General features: G+C 39.9%; 1 protein-coding gene across 2 annotated transcripts in view; it reads left to right on the top strand.

Annotated features, from left to right (window-relative positions):
- The window catches only part of NEK6 (NIMA related kinase 6), a 116,390-nt gene that overhangs the window by 11,893 nt on the left and 83,967 nt on the right, over positions 1-20,530 (top strand). The gene's annotated exons all lie outside the window — the stretch shown is intronic.

Genomic DNA, 20,530 nt, shown 5'->3' on the forward strand with positions numbered 1-20,530 from the left:
GACCTTACCTATCAGCTCTCTGAGCTTACCAGAATCCGCCTTCCTGAAATCCATTGTCTCTATTTTGCTGTACTCCCTTCTACCCTTCCTTAGAATTGCAAACTCTATGATTTCATGATCACTTTCACCCAAGCTTCCTTCTACTTTCAAATTCTCAATGAGTTCCTCCCTATTTGTTAAAATCAAGTCTAGAACTGCTTCCCCCCCAATAGCTTTTTCAACCTTTTGAAATAAAAAGTTGTCTGCAATGCAGTCCAGGAACTTATTGGATAGTCTGTGCCCCGCGGTGTTATTTTCCCAACATATATCTGGATAGTTGAAGTCCCCCATCACCACCAAATCTTGGGCTTTGGATGATTTTGTTAGTTGTTTAAAAAAAGCCTCATCCACCTCTTCCACCTGGTTAGGTGGCCTGTAGTAGACTCCTAGCACGACATCACCCTTGTTTTTTACCCCTTTTATCCTAACCCAGAGACTCTCAACACTTCTGTCTCCTAGTCCATCTCCACCTCATTCCAAGTGTGTACATTTTTAATATATAAGGCAACACATGATAGATTCCAGCCAGTGAGCAGCTGCCTGTCACAGATGGGAGAGAAAAAAAAATCCCCCTTGCTGCTTGTTTCCAAATAGGGTTTTCATGCAAAACCAACAGTAATATAATGAAAGCATCTTACTCAAATTCATATTTGCTATTATTTATTTAGGTAAGGCAGGCAACAGACCATTTCTAGGACAAAATATTGGCGAACTAAAATAGAAAGGCCCTATTTATTTACTTTGAAGAGTTACTGTCATTAGGATTAACCTTAAAGTGTCTGCAAATTTTTTTTAGTACAGATCTGTGTGTACTTCAGTAAATTAGTCAAATCACATGTTAAATACTGAGTAAAACCTAGAAACTTTGTAAAATTGTTGCCATATGCTTGGAAGTAAAATGTTTCTACCTTGCAAGGCAGAGTGCATTACTTGATACATCTTTGTTAAGAAAGTAGATTTAGAAATATAGATGACTTTCTTTGATATTTATTTTGACACACTGACACATTGCCCAGAGCTGTTTAGAAAAAATAATTCTCATTTGAAATGCAGCTGGTGTCTCAACAGTGACATTATTACTGCATGTGTTTAATATTTTTTCTTTCCATGCTTTTGCAGCACTTACTCAATTATGTCTTATGATTTGGCTATGTTTTGCGCAAATGAAGATGATACTGTATTCTGTTTTTGTTTCTTATTTTATACAAGAAGGTCAGGTAGCTGGAGAATTCTCAGGGAAATATGTAGCAAATCCTTCTTTATTAACAATGACCTGTGCAGTGGCAAGTAGAATGCAGACTTAAGAGGAGCAGATATGAAAACTGAGTATGTTCATAATTTTTGAATTGAATCTCCTGCTCTGTTCAGCGTTTTGAGATTGAATGTGAGAGCTCACAATTTAAAAAATGGATAAATTATTTTATATTCATATTTTTAAAATTGAGTTAATGCACAGGACTGCATTAACAGAGTCTTAGATCATATGTTATGGTGATCTGATATGTTGTTTTAATATTTTTGAATTAATACTATCTGACAATAGAAAACAGTGAAAATGTGAAAATAGTTGTAAGATACTTGAACTAAACAAATTCACCAGTGTTATGAAATGCAGAAAATTGTAACATTTATTTTTAAAGGTTTAAATAATACTTGGCATATATGTCTACTTTCATCCAAGCTGGAGAGTTGATGTGTGTGCAAATGTGGACTGGAACCCAAGCAAATTCACCCATAGCTGCTGCCTGTCACTGCCTGCCTGTGAGTCAGCAGCCTGCGCCTGGCTCAACCGGTGTAGGATGACTCCAGTTCCAGTTTTCTTTCTTTCTTTCCATAGAGCCTACTGTCCTCCTTGTGACCAGACAGTAACTCTGTTCATTGAGTTTGAAGCCATAACATTGAAGGATGAGCGAGTAATCTGACTAGACTCTGCAACCAGTGATTCCTTTTTGGAATTTAAGCTAAAATATGGATTGTAACATCATGGAAAATTGGCATGGTTCATCAAAGAGGAAAACTGCCCTGCAGAGGATTTATCAAAAATTGGTTTTGTGCCCTCTTTTAGTTCTCAGAGGTTTTTTTCCCTTCTACTTCCTCCCACCCAAAAATAATAAATACTACTTGCTTTTTCTGTAGAATTATCAGGAATATCAAGTCCCTGGTTTTGCTGGAGGACTCTGAGAATCTCAGGATGTGTGTGTTTTGTGAGCTCTTAAAGGGATGGAACTGCAGAGTTTTTGACATTGTTTCTCCCAAGTGTTTATCAGGAATTGGACTAAATGGTTGTTAAAAACAAGCACCAAAAAAAGTTTAACAGTCTGACTAAAAATTCCTTCCCCTCTCCTCAGCCCTGCTTTCATTCTTTTGAGCTGTGATAATTTCACTAGTTCTTCAGCCACCATAGAGTCTTCAAGGGGAAGTGAGGCTTAAATTTCTAATGGAGAAAAGAAGAAGAAATGTTATTTGTTGCAATCTTTTAAGCTTTTTTATATAATGTCAAGAGTCTGAAAATGAATAGCCTTATGTCTTTTCACCTGCAGGTCAGCTTTAATCAATTTGGAAAATCTAAATAGTGGCTTTGAGCTATTACAACATTAAGAACCAGTGCTGCCTTTTGTGGCAGGTTGTATATACTAAAGTCACTGCTTTGCAGTAAATATCTTCTCTGTGTTTTCATAATCATTGTACTTAGAGTAAGTGCTTCTCGGTGGGTATTACAAATCTGTTAATCTTTATGGTATTTATAGGGAAATTTTGAACTCGCTACTTCCTTCACAGATCAGCTACTCCATTTATAGCATCTTGTCAGTCGTAAGAATGTTACCATCCAAGAGTAAACAGTTGGTACAAAAACAACGAGGAGTCCGGTGGCACCTTAAATACTAACAGATTTATTTGGGCATAAGCTTTCATGGGTAAAACCCCCATTTTTTCTCCGTGCATCTGAAGAAGTGGGTTTTTTATGCCCCAAATAAATCTGTTAGTCTTTAAGGTGCCACTGGACTTGTCGCTGTTTTTGTGGATACAGACTAACACAGCTACCCCTCTGACAGTTGGTGCAGTTCTCTGCCTGTATTTGCTTTAGTTCTTGGAACATTAGGGAAAGCTGTTGCTTATTTTGTAACTTCTTGAGTGAGATTTATTTTAGTCTCTGCTTTGTTCTTTAAGGAGGGGCTTTTATGATTTTTATTAACTGTTTTTGCCCTCACAAAAGCAGGAAAAGGGGAAAAGCAGGGGCAAGAAAAACAGCAGCAATTATATCAACAATCTCTGAAAAAGACGATTAATCATGTCACAACTGTTTCAACTTTTGCCATGTATGCATCGATTACAAAGCTTGAAAGCAGAAAATGGGTGACTTCAGTATTTGTTATAGGAAATACTTCCCCTCACCCTTTTCATCAGGATAAATCTTATAATGCTTCTTTATCCTTTAAAAAAAAAAAAAGTTTGTCAGAACTCTTAAGGTTATCTTGTGAACACATGCTCATCCGTGGGAAGGTTTGGATTTTAATAGTTACGTAAAGGAAAGGATTGTTTGTTTCTACAGATGTTCTGTTGGACTATTATTAAATAGTTCTTTTTAATTAAAGTAAAAGCCCCTTCCAACTCTACAGGGTTTCAATATGCTTATTAAAAGAGGAGGTTAGAAACTGTGCCTAGACAGAGCTTTTTCTTAACGTTTCCAACCTTTGCTGTTTGCCAATGCTGGTGCCATGGTGGGAGTCCCAGTGGTAGGCAAGGTGCTGGCTGGCCTTTTTTTACTGCTGTCATCTTATTCTGCCCAGAGTGTCTTTGGGAGAAGTAAGGACAAGCAGAAGACGTGTCACACAGCAGTGGCTGCCAGTATCCTGTCTACACTGGTGCGTCCACTGTTGCTATCTGTAGTGGAAGTAGGAAATTTTCAGAAAAGCATAGTGTAGACAAGGCCAGAGAGGCTAAATACTTGAGTATTGAATTGTATTTCTTCAGTTTTCTGGGACTGTTGAAGTGTAATCTTCTGGGTTTTCCTCTCTTTTATGCTTTTCTGTTGTATCTGTAAGATGAAGCTGCTTCTGGCAAAAGCAGATTTCAGCAACTGCAACGACTCTTTGAGGATCTAATAAGTCCCCCAAGGAGCAAGTGTTCTAGTTACACTTTCCTTTCCTCTCAGAGGAAAACTGTGATTCATTCTCATGGAGAAAAGCAACTCTTATAACATTTTGGGCAAAACATACTGTATATCTTGTTTCTTAATGGAATTGTACGGTAACTTTTTGAAAGACAAAATCAGCCCTTTGGAATTGGCTGTGTTGTAAGTAAGTTGCACTGCAGTGTTGCCTTTAGTATAATTCTGTCTCTGCAGAAACCTTTTAATGCTTAGGCATTAAAAACCACCAAATTGGTAATAAAGGAAATGAGGACTTTTTGTATATTCGGATCAGGTAATTCAGAATGACTGTATTCACTGCTTCAGCACCACTTGCTCCATCAGTAATAGGAGCTAGTGAAAAACAAGGAGATATTCCACCTCAGCTCTGATGTCATGTCAAGGCAAAACCATCAGAGTGTCTGCAGTTCTGTAGGATTTTACATTTTTTAAAACAATGATGACCTCTCATATGAGTTTTGTGCTGGTGACAAATGCCAGATTGGCAGCCCTGCATACTGGAGTCCTCTGTCCACAGGAGAAGCAAGCATATGTGGCATGAGCTGCAGTGCATATTTCCCATAATTTATCCTGCCAATGTGTCTCAGTCTTACTTTGAGAGTTCACATGTGAGTGTGGCAGGAAAATTTGTTTTCAGTATCACTTGGCTTCTGTGAGAACTTGGCCAGCTAAGTATAGGTTGAAGGGAAGTTGGGTATGGTTCATTTGCATTTATAAAACAATACCTCCCCTTTGCCCCTCCCCCCCCCGCAAGAAAAACCCAAACCGACTCTTTCTGCGTAAAGTATATAAAAAATTTCATCTGGTTGATTCAGTATGCTGATCACACAAATCTCCTCTGACCTAGACAAAGCAGTCATTTGCATTTCCTGGTGTTTGGTTGACATTGGGGCAGAGTTGAGGATTAGCTGGCTGATACTCCAAATGGATAAGAGTGAGGTGGTGTTGGTTGGGGGAAGCAACAATAAGATGTGGTGAGATAATATCTGCCATTTAGAGCGTGTCTCCACTATTTGTTGTTCAAGATTGTATCTAGTGGCCAGGTTAGTGCTCCTAGATCACCAAGCAGCAGAAATGGCCTGGACAGCTTTCCTTCAGGTATTTGTTGCCAAGAGGCTGCATTTGTTTCTTTATAATATAAACCTTGTTGATGTCATCTGTTTTTTCACCTTGACACTATTGCCACAGAGCGGGGCTACATTTTTTTTTTTTTTAAAGTGAAGCTGATGCAGAATTGCTGTGAGCTTATTACAGAGGTACCTTGGCTCAGGCTACCAATTGGTTTCCTGATCAACTTTTCACTTGGCTTCTGTTTGAGGGATGGATCATCTCTTTGTTATAAGTTTATACAGTGACTACCACAGTGGGGCTGGGATCTCTAGATGCTGCCACAGTGCAAATAAGTAATTGTAAATCCCTGAGATTCTGGGCCCTATGTACTCTTTCCCCATGCTGTGCTGTCACATTTGAGATCAGCAAAGGTGCTCCAACTGGAACTGCTTCAATATAACAATGAGGAACATGCTGGCAGAGTATTCTCTATGAGGTCCCCTTGACTTTAGAACTCACTTCCCCTTTTCCTGCCTTTGTCTGAAATAGTCTGAATCTGTTGACTTGTGGCTCTGAGTTTCAGAAACCACATGGCTATGCAAAAATTTTCCCCATCCTTCCCCAGTTAGTCACTTCTTTTCTGAACTATCAGATACCCTACTTTTTTTTTTTTTTAAAGGAGTGTAATGCTGACCATAAATGCATCTTTTTTAATGTAACTTTGTAGATCAGTGAGTTGAATTATTTTAGCAAATACTGTGTTGCGTGGGACTGGGAATTGGTTTGCATACGAGGCAGTGTTGAGTGGATGCCGAATATTACGTGTTTCGTATTAAAAAAAAAAAAGAAAAAAGCAAAACTATTAGATGACATATCGGTAAGATTGTAAACTGGCTCATTTTCTTAGCTGCCCCATATGAAGTCTAGCAGGGAGTTAGGATTTCAGTTTCCAGCTAAGAGTTATGGTTTTAGTAAAGTTTTTCATGGTGAGTTTCTTTGTGGGAAAGGATTTTTATAATACCTGTTTTTAAGATTTACCACAACACAATGTACCATACTGTAAAGCTATAGCTTGTAAGGTTATTAACTCTGTCATTTGATTTGTACCTCACAGCTATCAAGACCCAGCCATAGGCAGCAGTGATTAATTGCATGATGATGTATTGGCCACATGTACAATCTCTAGTAGTGTACTTCAACCATTAGCAGTCGAATTGCTCCTCTGTTTTTTTTTAAATAACTGAATTGAACATCTCACTACTTGAAAGAGACAATTAAAAAGAAGTACACTAGAAAATGAAATACTTTGCTATGGTTCTCCACATACATTCTCTGCTTCACCTTTTTTGTTAATAAGTGAAGAATTTTATTATATACATCCTTCATTTTTAATTGATCCTTGCAATACCTCTGTACGGTAAGGCAGTAGTATCATCCCCGTTTTACAGATGAGGAACTGAGGCACAGATAGAATAAGGCCTGGTTTACACCTGAAAATTAGATTGACCTAGCTACATTGCTGAGGGGCTGTGAAAAATTTTGTACCCTGTCTGATATGATCAGGTTAGCCTAACCACGGCTGTATAGACACAGCTAGGTAAATGGAAAAATTCTTCTGGTGGCAGAGGTGGAACTATATCCCAGATCCCTTTACTCCCCTGTCCAGTACCTTACCCCCAGGACCATTCTGACTCATAGATTGACTTTGGTTTACATACATGTATTGTGAGATATATCACATCTTAGAAAATGTTATTCACACTTCATGTTGCTGTAAGCTCTAGAATTAAAAACACACAAACCAAAAACTTGAATGGGTGTTTAATGAGTATGCATGGCTTTTGGAGAGAGTCAGCAGAATGGGTGAGTCTGTTTTCCAAAGCTGGTGAAAGACAGCTTTGTCTGCACTCAGCATTTGAACCTTCAATACTGTAGTCTGTGTCGCAATTGGGGAACATTTGCTGAAAGCAGGAAGTCTCAAGAGCTCCAGTCTACTGAGTGTTATGGACATATGCAGCATGCAGAAGTAGCTGAACTATGTGGTCAGATTGGGTCCATAGGAAGGAACATAGAATAATGTCTTACTACATCAAACCAGTGGTCCACCAAAACAGATCTCTGTTACGAAGAGGTGTCTGGGTATGAATTTCACTTCAGTATAGTAAGGACCAGTGATGAGGTTGTAAGATGAGTGGTATAAGGGTTGATTTTAGTCCTGAAGATTTGAACAATTGCATGTAGGACTCATTTACTTTTTTATGCTTGATACTATAAACATAGGATTTTAATAGTTTAACATTTAAAATTGAATAATCTTAACTTGCACAAAAGATGGAATGAGGGTCTCTGTTATGATGTGGAAAGAAAGACTTGATGGAGTTAAAATAGCACTGACTAATGGAATTGTGAAGTAAGAGGATAAATAGATGAAACCTCCATTTTCATAGGATCCAGTTTCTGAACTGCCAGGATATCTGAGTTTTGTATGCCCCATGGCAATCCTTGTGCTCTGGAGTGTAGAAAAGGCTAGGCCTGGATAGTTCTCTGTATACCTCTTCCTTTTCATGCTTGTGGACGATAGGTTTGTCAATGAGGTGGCTTTCTTTCTGTTTTGACTGACAAATTATCTGTTAATCCAAGAAGAAAAATCAGTGCAGAATAGAATGTTTTCTCACTGGTAGTTTGAGCTTCAGCAAATCTTGAATAAATGTGGCAATATTTTATGCAAAACTCCTAACCAACTAGTAAATATTCTGACTTCACTACTAAACATTTTCTATTTATCCTAATATCTCATTCTTTTGTCTGTGTGTTCCTCCTTTCTCATGCATTACTGTTAATTTCTGGATAATAAAAAGAACGAGGAGTCCTTGTGCCACCTTAGAGACTAACAAATTTATTTGGGCATGAGCTTTGGGCATCCGTTATAAGGCTGCTGGCTGTAGTGTGGCAACTTTTTCAATTTGCGGGAATTTGCACTAGCAGAACATTCTGCTGTTTTATAGAAACCTTGCTCACCTAGCCCAGGTCACTTCTAAACGTCTATAAATCACTGCAGTAGTCCACATATTTATTTTGCGACTCTGTCTAGTGGTGAGAGTAGGGCATGGAGTCAGGATGGATCTGTTCTGTTCCCAGCTCTGACTCTCTCTATGACCTTGGGACGGGTTATTTAATAGTTCTGTGCCTTACTTACCACTGTGTGTTTAATAATACCTACCACATGGGAACATTAGAGAGTATATCTGTAAACACTTTCAGATCCTTCAATGCTTAGTATTGTATCTTGAGGGATAACCCAAGAATCTCATTGGATGTCCAGACCTGAACTAAGCAAGATATCTGATGCTGTGCAATTGTTTCCCATAAGCATAAAAAGGTTCAGTTTCATCCTTCCTCACAGAAGAATCTTGCTGGTTACATTGTTCAGTCTCTTCTATCAGTTACTGTTGTTCGTCAAAAATAAATTAATAAATATAACAAAATTATTTGGAAAGAATTTCTCAAAGGTAATGCAAAGCAGTGTCAGGCTCACATTTGCTTTTGCACTATCATATCCACTATTAAATTAATTTCATTGCAGGAAATTAAATAGGAAAAATAGTAAAACAGCCTCCAGGTGAAACCATTTTAGCACAAAGCTGGAGTTGCATGTACAAATAAGGTACCTGTCTATGGCTTTTTGATCCATCGGCTTTGTTAGAAATAAAGTATATGAAAATGTAGGAGTGAAATCAATAAACGTAGAAAATGTGAGAAACATAGTATAATAATTGCTGACCATTCCTCGTTTTGAGGAAAAGAATACAACTTGTCAATGGTAGAATCTGTCTCTATATAAAATTCTTTCTCTTGATAAGTGGTGTTCCTTTACTCAGCCGTTTCACAGCTGTTAGCATGATGTGCATTGAGTACAGATAGTTTTAAAATAAGGTAAATATTTAGGACCTCTTTTGAAACAAACTGGCTGTTGTATTTATGCAAATATGTAATAGCACACAGCTCCCTGAAAATGGTGATGGATTGGTCCATGGTGTAATTTCTCGGGTGTGTTCAGGAATATTATTGACAGAGATTGATAATGTCAAGAAGGTTATTGGAAAATTAACTTTCACTCAGCTGTCAGGGGGAAGGTAGCTCAGTTTCTGAGGTAATATTGCCATAGAGGTAGATACTGCAGAGAAGTGGCTGAAAGTGGGTCATTTTGGAGGTATAAGACCTGCAGCGTTTGTAAGAGAAGGGACAGACGGCAGTGGGAATGTATAGCTATTGCCCTGGTGAGTAAAACCTCATTTTTCTTGATCCCTAAAATAATAAATATGTACCCCATGCTACATAAAGTAGCAGTGATCTGAGATCAATGCTGTGTCTAGGCACAACTATTTTGGCAGTCAAAGGAGGTTGGGAAGGAAATGCCAGGGGTAGACAGGGTAGTCAGATCTTTTTGTTTGCCTGGCCCCCCTCCTCATCCCCCCAAAATCAACTGAAGGGCATTCCTGACTGACTCCACAGTACATAGCTTTGTGTTACTGTGTTGAGAACATTTGTATTAGAATAATGCAAAATTGTTGCATGTAGGGCAGAACATAACACAATAGGCTGTTTGTCTGTTATGCATGCACATTTATTTATAATTTTCTTTAAAGGTTGATTCTCAGTTTCTTTGCAGAACATTATGTGCAGACCTTTCTGTAGAAAAATTTGACTTGATTAAAAAAAGACAGTCTTGTGAATCCTGAAGGAATTTGGGCATTTAGCCCAGGAAGGGGAGAGTCCCCTTCTCTGCAGGAACTTAAAGTTAACCCTAGTCATCTGCAGAAGAAGTAATAAAAACCAGTGTGCAGACAGCAGAAGGATCACCTCATAGTCTCACTCTAAAAAGTATCAGTGTGTGACTCTTATTCTTTGAGAATAACTTGTTCATATGTGCAAGGAATTGTATTTACTTTAGGGCAACCTTATTGTTCAAAGTGAAACACAACTGTTAATATAAAGTTAGCAAGAACAGTAATTAAAAACTGGTTCTCTCAGTTCCAGATGTGATCTGATGCTTTTGCAGAATATATAGGAAAATCGATCAACAATGATTTTATTCAGGAGATAGAACACATTTATAAATTAGTATGCTCTTATTGATATATATTCTCAGGAAAAGAATGTGTCTAATTAGGGGGTTTTTTTATTTAAGGAGAAAAAAGTTTAATCTTTTTACACAGGCAAAAGTTTCTGCTTCCGTTTGGCTATTAGTTGCAGGATCCAGATGCTGCGAAAGCTATTCTTGCAATGTTAGCATCTGGCTGCTTTGCAAGTTTTGCATACACTTTTATGAGGTGGTTTTGAAGTTGCCTTTGGATTTGAATCACGTGATTCTTCAGACTGTCTGACTTGCGTAATTCTCAACATCATTTCCTCTTACTCTTGATGATGAGAAATGAAAATACTTCAGGCTGTTCTGGCTTATTTGAAGTTAAGTGCAAGTATGTTTTCTATTCCTGCCCTTAGCCTTTGTCAGATTCCCTCTGTGGCAGGACAGGTATCCTGGCTCCTGGTTTCTCATCCCTTAGAATATTCATGTTATGGGGCCACAGACTGAGTCCATGGGCATAGTGATTAGATCAGGGAACCAAGAGTCAGGACTTCTGGGCTGTCTGCCAGTCTATGACTCACGGCCTGAGCTGTGGTACCTCTTGGTGCCTAAGCACGTCTGAGAAATTACAAGAGTACTTCATAGGTGTGCTGTGAGGATTGCTCAATGTTTGTAAAGGGCTCTGAAATGATTCAATTCAAAGGGGCTAGCTACACCCAGGCAAAAAAGGTAGTGTTTATTATCACTAGATTTTTTTAGGAAGGTGTCTTAGCGTTTAGTATTAATACTGTTGTATTTCTTTCGTATTTATAGAGATCAGCTGAGACATTTCATCTTAACAGTTCCTAGATTAAAGTTTTGGGAGAGCAGCAGTAGAAATTGATGGAAGTCCTCCTGTCCACTGGAGCTGACTGCGCTTCTTGATTCTCTAGAGTCTGTGTTTGACCTTGGGAATAGTATATAAGGCCCATCTGTTTGCTGAGGCTTTTGCTTGAGAGTGCTAGTTGTATTTGGGTAAATGGTTGGGAATCTTAGTTGTGCTCTGTATGGTGGCAAACTGTAATTCTGGGGATTGGTTTAGATACTGCACCTTTCGTGGCAGTACGTGGCTAATACTGATTTCAGTTTTGTTTTAATGATATTAATGTGTCTAGCAGCCTATGCAACAAGATCATGTTATATAAATAACTTGTTTACAGCCTATATTTAATTCTTCTGTTAATCAGGAATGCACAAATTCTGAGAGTGGTAACAGAAATGTGCTTATATAACTTGGCTTCAGGGTTGAAAGCTTTATTCTATTATAAATTAAAAGGTAAGCATGTTGTTGCATGCTTGGTAACCAAGACAATAAAATTCTGGATAGTTTTAATATTAGTTACAGTAGTAGCATGGTGTGCGTGTCTCCTGCTGCTGTTTCAAAGAATGTGAACATATGTATAGTGGATATCTATATGGAGTTCAAGGTTGCACAGAAAAGCACTTGAAAGGCCCTGTTGTCTCAATTTATCTGTAATATATAGGTCCTTTAATTTAAAAAAAGAATAAAGAAAGCGAAGCAAACTGTTTTGTAAAGTTGTCTGTGGATGATGTATTAAGTTTACAATATTAAATCTCTTTCAGAGGAACTAATGTTATTTTAAGTGCACTTGATGCCTAGCCATGCACACTGAATTTTAAATGTGCATATATCTGTGTATCTACATGTCTTAAATATACATATACCTGTGTGTGTGCATGTGTGTGTCTGAAAACAGAATAAGAGGTAAGAATAGTATAGTTAGCCTGATATGAAGGCACATTGATTATGCAGTCATAACTATAAATCACTAAGTGCTCTTGGCACTGATCCTAGGATTCTTTAATGGGAGCCACGTGAAACAATCTTATAATGAATGGTGTGAGCTACATTTAAAACCATATCCAGGAGACTCTTTAAAAACAGTTTTCTATCTTATTTCAGTTGGGCCCAAGTGCTAAGGAACTCGTTTTGAAAGTGATCGATTTTTTTCCCTAAAAAAAGCATGAACACTTCCAAATCAAAACCTTCCTCCAAATCCATGTTGCAAATGGCAATGGAGTAGGTGACTTACAAAAGAAAATTATGATGTTTTATAAGTGTTCTAGGAAAAAATAAGGAATAAAAGGAAAGTGGTATAGGACAAAATACAGATCACTCTGCCTGAGGAATAGCCTAAATTAGCTTGAGTTAAACCTTTCAGATGTGGTGAAGAAGGGGGTGTGTGTTTTGAGAGGAGAATAATAAGGACTTCAAAAATACCAGGGGGATATTTATTAGTGGAAACAATAGGCCCATTAATAAACAGAAATTAATAAGGATTCAGATATGGCAGCGATATTAAACACCTTTTGTTTAAAGGAAGATTTTTTTTTCTGAAGAAAAGTAGTTTGAGAGCAGTTTGGGTGCCACTCCCTTGGGATGCCATAAGGGTCTATGCTAGTGCATGCCATTCTTGTTTGTGGCTTTAGTTTTAGTTTACACCCTCCCGCCCCAATGTAAATATAATTTATAGTGAGTGAATACTGTAGATGGAAAACGTGGACATGTACAAATTGAGTGGTCTGGGTGATATGCATTTTAAGGGAATTAGCCAACAAACTTTTCCAACTACTGATAACTCTTCTCGAAAAGTCACAGTGAGCTGGTTTGGTACTGGAAGAGTGAAGAAAAGTAAATTGTATGACCAGTCTTCAAAAGAGAAAATGATCTGTGGTTGAAGCAATTGTAAGCAAAGGGTGATAATAAAGATCTGTATATTAGATTTTGGGAGAGGTATAAGAGTGTATTGACAGAAGCAGTGCTATATCCCACTTTGAACAAATGTAAGTTAATGTATATATGGGAAAAAGTAATCTGTAAAACCTGCATGCTGAAAAGAGTGATAATGGACTGTGATATAGACATGAGTGAGTAATGTGATGGATAAATTCAAAGCAGGATTGGGTTGCATATTCCAAATCATTCTGCTATGGAGGTAAGTGGCAATAGCTCCTCCCTTTTTGGCTCAAGTATGACTGCATCTAAAAACAGCATTTGGCCATGGGCATCTCATTACCAAAAGATGTGAAGATTAAAAGATAAGCAACAGAAAATAAAGGGGCTGGAGAAACAGATTTATTTCTGACATGTAAAAAGTGGCCTTTATATTGTCCCTGGCTGCTTATACAATACTTAAATAGAGAATGAGACTTGTTGGCCAATGTTAATGACCATTACAATATTGTCACCCAACAAAGTAAATTAAAAAAACTAATCTCAAAATCACTCTCCCAGGCGGATGGCTCGGAGAAGTGATGGACATTAAACTGTGGCTATGAACTGGACAGCAGGGTCTTGGGCTTTGCTTGGCCAGTAAGTGAGGGGGGGGAAAAAGTCCAAAGGTAGGGGCTGTCCCCTGACTGTGTCCTGACTCCAGGCTCCATATGGTTAAATCTAAGAACTTTCAGCAAGTGTTTGCAAGCTGACTCACTCTGCTGTGGCCGCACATATTGTAAGGAATGAGATGGCCTCTGGGGTAGGAAAGATTAAAATGTACAAAGCATTAAGAAAGCTGAATATACATAGCTTGATGGACATAAGTTTACAAATATTTGAATGATGTCATGGGGATGCTTGCCTTCAATTGTTTGTATCATTTTCTTAATTGGTAAAATGAAGATGATGATAGTTACGTAACTACTACACAGGAGAGTGCTGAGGACTGGCAAGTTAAGTTTGTAAAATGTTTTGGATCTGAAGTACTTTTAAAATGTGGTACTTGATGGTCTTTCCATAGTTCAAACAGGGTGATAAATAATGGAGAAAACTATGACAAACCATGTGACTTTTTAGAAGTAAGTTGCGTTTCTTGGGGAGTTCTTCCAGCTACTACAATGTAGACTGTTCAGTAGTATTTCTGTTGAAAGAATAATCTCAGTGACTAATGTAAACCTTGGACTGCGGGTGAAGGATTTGAAACAACGTGGGAAGTTTGCTGCAAATATTTAAATATCGGCGAGTAACGGTTCTATTGACATCTGTAGTGAGTGGCTCTGAATAGCTCTAAGGGCAGCGCTTCAATGTGGCTTGTGTGGCCGTGGCAGGGCGCTGGGAGAGAGCTCTCCCCAATGCTCTAAAAGCACCACCTCCAGAGGCGCACAGTCTACCCTGGCGCTTTACAGCACTGAAACCTGCTGCACTCGGGGTGTTTTTCACACCCCTGTGGGAGAGACTTGCAGCAGTGTAAATTGCCAGTGTAGACAAGTCCTAAGTTTGTTGACTTAATGTCATTTTTCTCCTAAGTATTGAACAGTGAATTACAATGACTGTCACCGTTTGTTTAATGAATATCAGTTGTTGACATAACAATATGAAAAAAGCTCTAGGGTTTTCAGTTCTTTAACTAAAGTGTTCTCAGTTAATGAATTTTGATATCTTCAAGGAAACAATGCTCAGCACTCTAGCTGTTGCAACTAGTAAAGACTGCACAAAGTCTTAACACAACCTCATCTGCACCTGCTTTCAGGATAAATTATTCTAACACTCATAAAATGTGATGTGTGAGACCTAAAATACTGAAAAGACTTCAGTTCTTGCTTCCAGTTAAGGGTCTATCAGCTTTTCCATTCTTCTCTTTTTTTAGGGGTTTATAACTTGCATGTAAAATTTTTGCTGAGGGCTGAGACTTGGCTTATGCATTTCAGCCTGGCAGCAGATATTTACATATTCTTTATTTCAGATATAAGAAAATTAAAGAAATATTTTTTTCGTTTAAATATTTCACCTTACGATGTATATATGTAACTCTCATTAGAGGTAGTTGCCCATTTAGGTGAGACTCCACTTGGAACAGTAAAAACTTAAAAAAAAATCTTGTCTGAGATACCTTTCTGCACTTGTCTGAATCTAAGGAAAGACCGAATTAAAAAAAATTGCAGTGGATAAATTGATACGTTTGGGGATTTAAAAATATGGCCCAGAAATTTTGAAAAGAAACTGTTGCTTTCAGTCAGGAACTGTGTTTCATAAGACATTTCACTACCAAACAATTACATGTTTTAAAGATTGAATGAATGCCTTGTTACTCTGGAGCAATGGTTCTCAACCAGGGGTCCAGGGCCCCCTGGGGGGCTGCGAGCAGGTTTCAGGGGTTCACCAAGCGGAACCAGCACTGGACTTGGCTGGGGCTCAGGGCAGAAAGCTGAAGCCGCTTCGCATGAGGTTGAACCCCTGAGCTGGAAGCCCTGCCACCTGGAGGTGAAGCCTGAGGAACTTAGCTTCATGTGTTCCCTTGTGGCATGGGGCCACAGGCAGTTGACCTGCTTGCTACCCCCTAATGCTATTCCTGGCTTTTATATGCGGAAAAACAGTTGTTGAGGCTCAAGGGTGTGTGTGTGGAGTTTTTATAGGATACTGGGTGGGGGGGCTCAGGAAGAAAAGGTTGGGAACCCCTGCACTGGAACCATCGTGGTCTATTGGTTGAGTTCATCTGCTTTTCAGCCTTGTCACCATATATATTTACATTGACTGTAATGATTGATCCCTTTATTTGTTACTTATTGGCTTCAGAATGCACGCTTTAAAAACTTCAACTTGGGAGACTGAAATAGTTGAATTTTGCCATTCTAGTTCTTTAGAGCTCGTGCCTTTGGGGAATAATAAAACTGAATTAGACAATATATTAGCTGTAAGTTTTAGGAACTGTATCCATGACCTAAGGGCATGGCCACACTTGCAGATGTAGAGCCCAGTGAGTTAAACCCGCCTTCGGAGAGTGCAGCAGGGAAAGCGCTGCAGTCTGTCCACGCTGACAGCTGTTTGCGCACTGGTGTGGCCACAGTTGTGGCACTTGTAGCAGCATTGGGAGTGGTGCATTATGGGCAGCTATCCCAGCATGCAAGTGACTGCAATGTGCTTTTCAAATGGGGTGGAGTTTAATAACTGGAGATATACCTATCTCCTAGAATGGGAAGGGACCTCAAAAGGTCATCTAATCCAGCCCCCTGCCTTCACTAGTAGGACCGATTTTTACCCCAGATCCCCGAGTGGTCCCCTCAAGGATTGAACTCACAACCCTGGGTTTAGCAGGCCAATGCTCAAATCAGTGAGCTATCCCTGTGGCAGTGTGTTGTGTGTATGTGGAGGGAGAGAGAGTGGGTTTTTTGGGGACTGAGAGCATGTCAGGATGCTATCTTGTAAGTTCAGACAGCAGCAGGCCCCTCCTCCTTCCTGCCTCTCTCTCTCACATACAGCATTCCACACTAACCCGTCTCGGAGTAGATAAGCAGCTGGCTGTCAGAAACGAAGTTTTCAAACGTCATATCCGCATTCCTACAGCGAGTTCAAAACAATGACAAGAGTGGCCACTTGACTTAAGGGGATTATGGGACATTTCTGGAGGCTGATCAGAGCGGCGTAATGCAGCACCTTGTTCACACTGGCGCCACGGTGCTCCAGCAAGGGCACAGCAAATGTTGTTCTACTCACCGAGGTGGAGTACCAGCAGCGCTGTAGCCATGGAGTCAGAGCGCTTTACATGCTTTGCCAGTGTGGTTGGGTAGTGAGCTAGAGTGCCCAGGGCTCCTTTATTGTGCTGTAACCAGGGCTGGCTCCAGGCACCAGCTTTCCAAGCTGGCGCCTGGGGCGGCAATCTTCAAGGGGCGGCAGTCCCTGTTGTTTTGCCCCCAGCAGCGTGTCGAATTGCTGCCGCGGACGGTGGGGGCAGTCCGTGTGCCCTTTGGGCGGCACGCGTTTCCGCGGCGGCGGCAATTCAGCAACAGCTTCTATGTTTGGGGCGACGAAAACTGTAGAGCCAGTCCTGGCTGTAATTCGCAAGTGTAGCCAAGCCCTAAGATCACCATGACACGAGGCTAACAGATATATTGTAGGGAGACATCAATAGCCTTTACACAATCTTCATACTGGTTAATAATGTATCTCCTTTGGTTTTGCAGGAGTATGTTGTTCATGTTGAGTTGTATTTTGGAAAGCACTGTACAACTTCCTCTGACATTGTTTTAGGTTGGGTTATTGCTATGCCGGCAAAGCCCTGTAGTGTAGATGCAGCCTATACCAGTAGAAGGGGTTTTTCTGTTGGTGTAGGAACACCACCTGCTTGAACAATGTTAGCTATGTCAATGGAACCATTCTTCCATTAACATAATTGGGGCTACACTGTGGCTTATGTTGGCATAGCTCTGTCACGGGTGTAGTTTTTCACAACTCTGGCCAGCATAACCATCCAGCATAACCTTCAAAGGGCAGACCACGCCCTAGATTTTCACTCTCAGTTGATGTGTGAGCTTCATGTTTGACAGTTTTTACCTTGAATTCCCATGTCACTTTTTCTGGCTGTTAGTAAGAAAGAATGCAAAGTCCCTGCTCTGAAGAGCTTATATTCCTTCTAATCAGTTTCTCATCACTGTGGTATAAAATCCATCTTCACTTATGTGGTCTGATCTTAGTCTCTTTAAGCAAAATGTTTGCTAAATTGTATTTTCTTACTCATTTCTTGCAGAATTCTCTTCTATCTAATGCACTTCAGTGACATGTCTCAAGTGTTCTCCTTCAATGTCCCTATTAATAGTTTTTAGTTTTGGCAGGTGTGTATTAAACGTTAACACTCTTTTTTTTGGATGTTAAACTGCTATTTATTTATGGTAATTTCTAGTCATTTTAAAGTGACTGTTGAGAGAGACGAACTGAGGAGGAAAAGTTTGTCAGGGATTTACAGTAAATATCTCTGCTTTTGGAAATGCTGTCAGAAGTTTGTTTAGGTTCAAGTGAATTTTTGTCATGTGCCAGACAGAATCAGTCTGTTACAATGAACTGGTCGTCTACTTTCGCCAACAAAAAGGGAGAATGAGAAACCAAAGCCTGCTCAGGATTTCCTATCTCCTTGTAATACAGAAGTGGGGGGGAGTATGCTGTTTAACCTAGCCTGTAATTAGGTTCTACATGGAAGCATATATTACTGTGCTTGCGTTGCCAAAGCACTTCAGTATGATAGATGAGATTTAAAGGTTGATCTGACTAAATTGCGATGAGAATACTAACGACAAAGATATTTCTGTTGTGAAATATTCCTACCAGACATCATGGCTGTGGCATAAATGCTGTAAGATAATGGACAATAAAAGTCACTTGAAAATAATACTCTCCTAGGATTGGACTGCTTTCTCCACTGCACGTACACTGAACTAGGGAGATAATGTAATCATAAGCCTAGACCATCATTTAAAAATATAGGTAATCTCATATAACATCTTGACAGATTTATTTTATTAGCAAGCCAGTGAGAGAACATTCTTGGGCAGCAGAGAGGAAGAAAGTAGAACCACCGTGGTAGTGGTTACTTTGTAAAATAGTTTGCATCACTTCACTCTTTCAGGAAGCCTACTGTAAATGACACAGCACTCACTAGAGATTGGGGAACCCTGGTTCCCATCTGTAAAATGTTTGATTGGTATGTCAGTCATTGACCGAAAAGCCTGCTCATCAGGTACATAATATTAGAGCTTTTATTCACAATTAACTGTTGGATCCCTCTGTGTATGCCACAGAGTGACTGGGCAGGGCTTTGATAGGGGACCCACTTGTATGCGGACAAATCATGCACAGGTATCTGGAAGCGTGTGTGTGATGGTTTGCCCCCCCACTCTTGGGTGCCACCTGATGTACTAAAATCACAGTGAGCCCGCCTGTTCCAGCAGCCTGGGCTCCCTCACCCTGTCCTTCTGTGCCAGGCCCTCAAACCTCCTCTGGAGTGCGCACCCAGGTAGGGACACGCTCAGCTGCAGAAGGACACAGACACTGAAATCATTCATATCTGCCATATTCATATCATAGCAATATCTCTGTGAGGAATATGGGGCGTAGGGTCATAGTGTGAATCTCTAACCTCATTTTACAGATGAGAATACTGAGACATAGCAATATCTCTGTCACGAATATGGGGCGTAGGGTCATAATGTGAATCATGATTGCTCGTTTTGTTGCACCAGCTATTTTCATCCAAACATAGTTCTTTCCCCATTTGGCTCCCCAGGAATTGAGGGTGGGGAAGACATGTAGAGGGATATAATAATCTGGAGAAAAAGTACATATGTGGGTGTATAGTCTATACACAGTATTAATATATTTTGCATTGTTGTACCACTACATGGCAGATATAAAAGGCCACTTGGCACTTCTGTAAGGCAGGTCACTACTAACCTCATTTTACAGATGGGAATACTGAGACTCCCTGGCCTTGTGGAAGTCACTTAGCTTCTGGGCTTCATTTTTCCCAGCACCTCCCAAAGCCCTACTATTTGTTTGTAGCAATGCTAAGGAAAGCACTAATGTATGTGGCTCATTTCGTGTTTATAGGAGCATCCATCTCAACGGCCCTAATGGGTTAACAAAAGGCTTGTTATGCAGGGCCAGATGAGGACAATTTCATTCTATAGGACAGATAGGCACTACTACTCTGTGTAGTGTAATCCTTTCTTTTGTCTATTACCTATAACAACGGTTCATCTGTGGGCATTTGGGTTTGCTGACAGTAGTGTTGCGGGCAGCAAAAAGGACTGAAATGCCAGCCATATGGAAAGCAGCTGGATATGCCTGGTAATAAGATGAAGGTGTGCTGGCACAGGAAACAGGCATGTGTTGGGCGCAACTACTGCTGCTTCACTATCTCCTTGGGAGGTTTTTGTCGCTAGTCATATGGAGTATTCATCTGGGAAAGGATAATTTGGCCTCTGGTTGAGTTTTAGGCATCCAAAGACACATGCTAATACCTGATTAAGCTGGCCGCAGCTGTTGCCAAGTCTGGTTTGGAGAGGAGCTTCACCTTGGGCATTAAGTGCATAAGAATCTGAACGCTGATGAGGTCCTATTCCTTAATGTACATCTTGTAACTAATGATCTTGGGCTCCAGTACCAAGCACCCTGGGCTCTTCCGCCTTATGAAAGGCACCTGTCAGATACCTGCAGGGGATCGTGGGAATTTTTTTTTTTTTTTTTTGTCTGAGTGGAATATTTGAGTCAAAGGAGAAGAGCAAGAGGCAGATCTGTTTGGGAGATATAGTCCTGTAGAGGAGCTCCCAGGAGAATGTGAGCTTGCTGTACACTTGTGGAATGTGGGGCCCCTTCAGGTTAGGGGATTCATTTAACTTCAAATGAGGAGAGGTGGTGAATTGAGATCTTGATTGACAGGTTG

This window comes from Gopherus evgoodei, chromosome 16, assembly GCF_007399415.2.
Source record: "Gopherus evgoodei ecotype Sinaloan lineage chromosome 16, rGopEvg1_v1.p, whole genome shotgun sequence".
NCBI lineage: Eukaryota > Metazoa > Chordata > Testudines > Testudinidae > Gopherus > Gopherus evgoodei.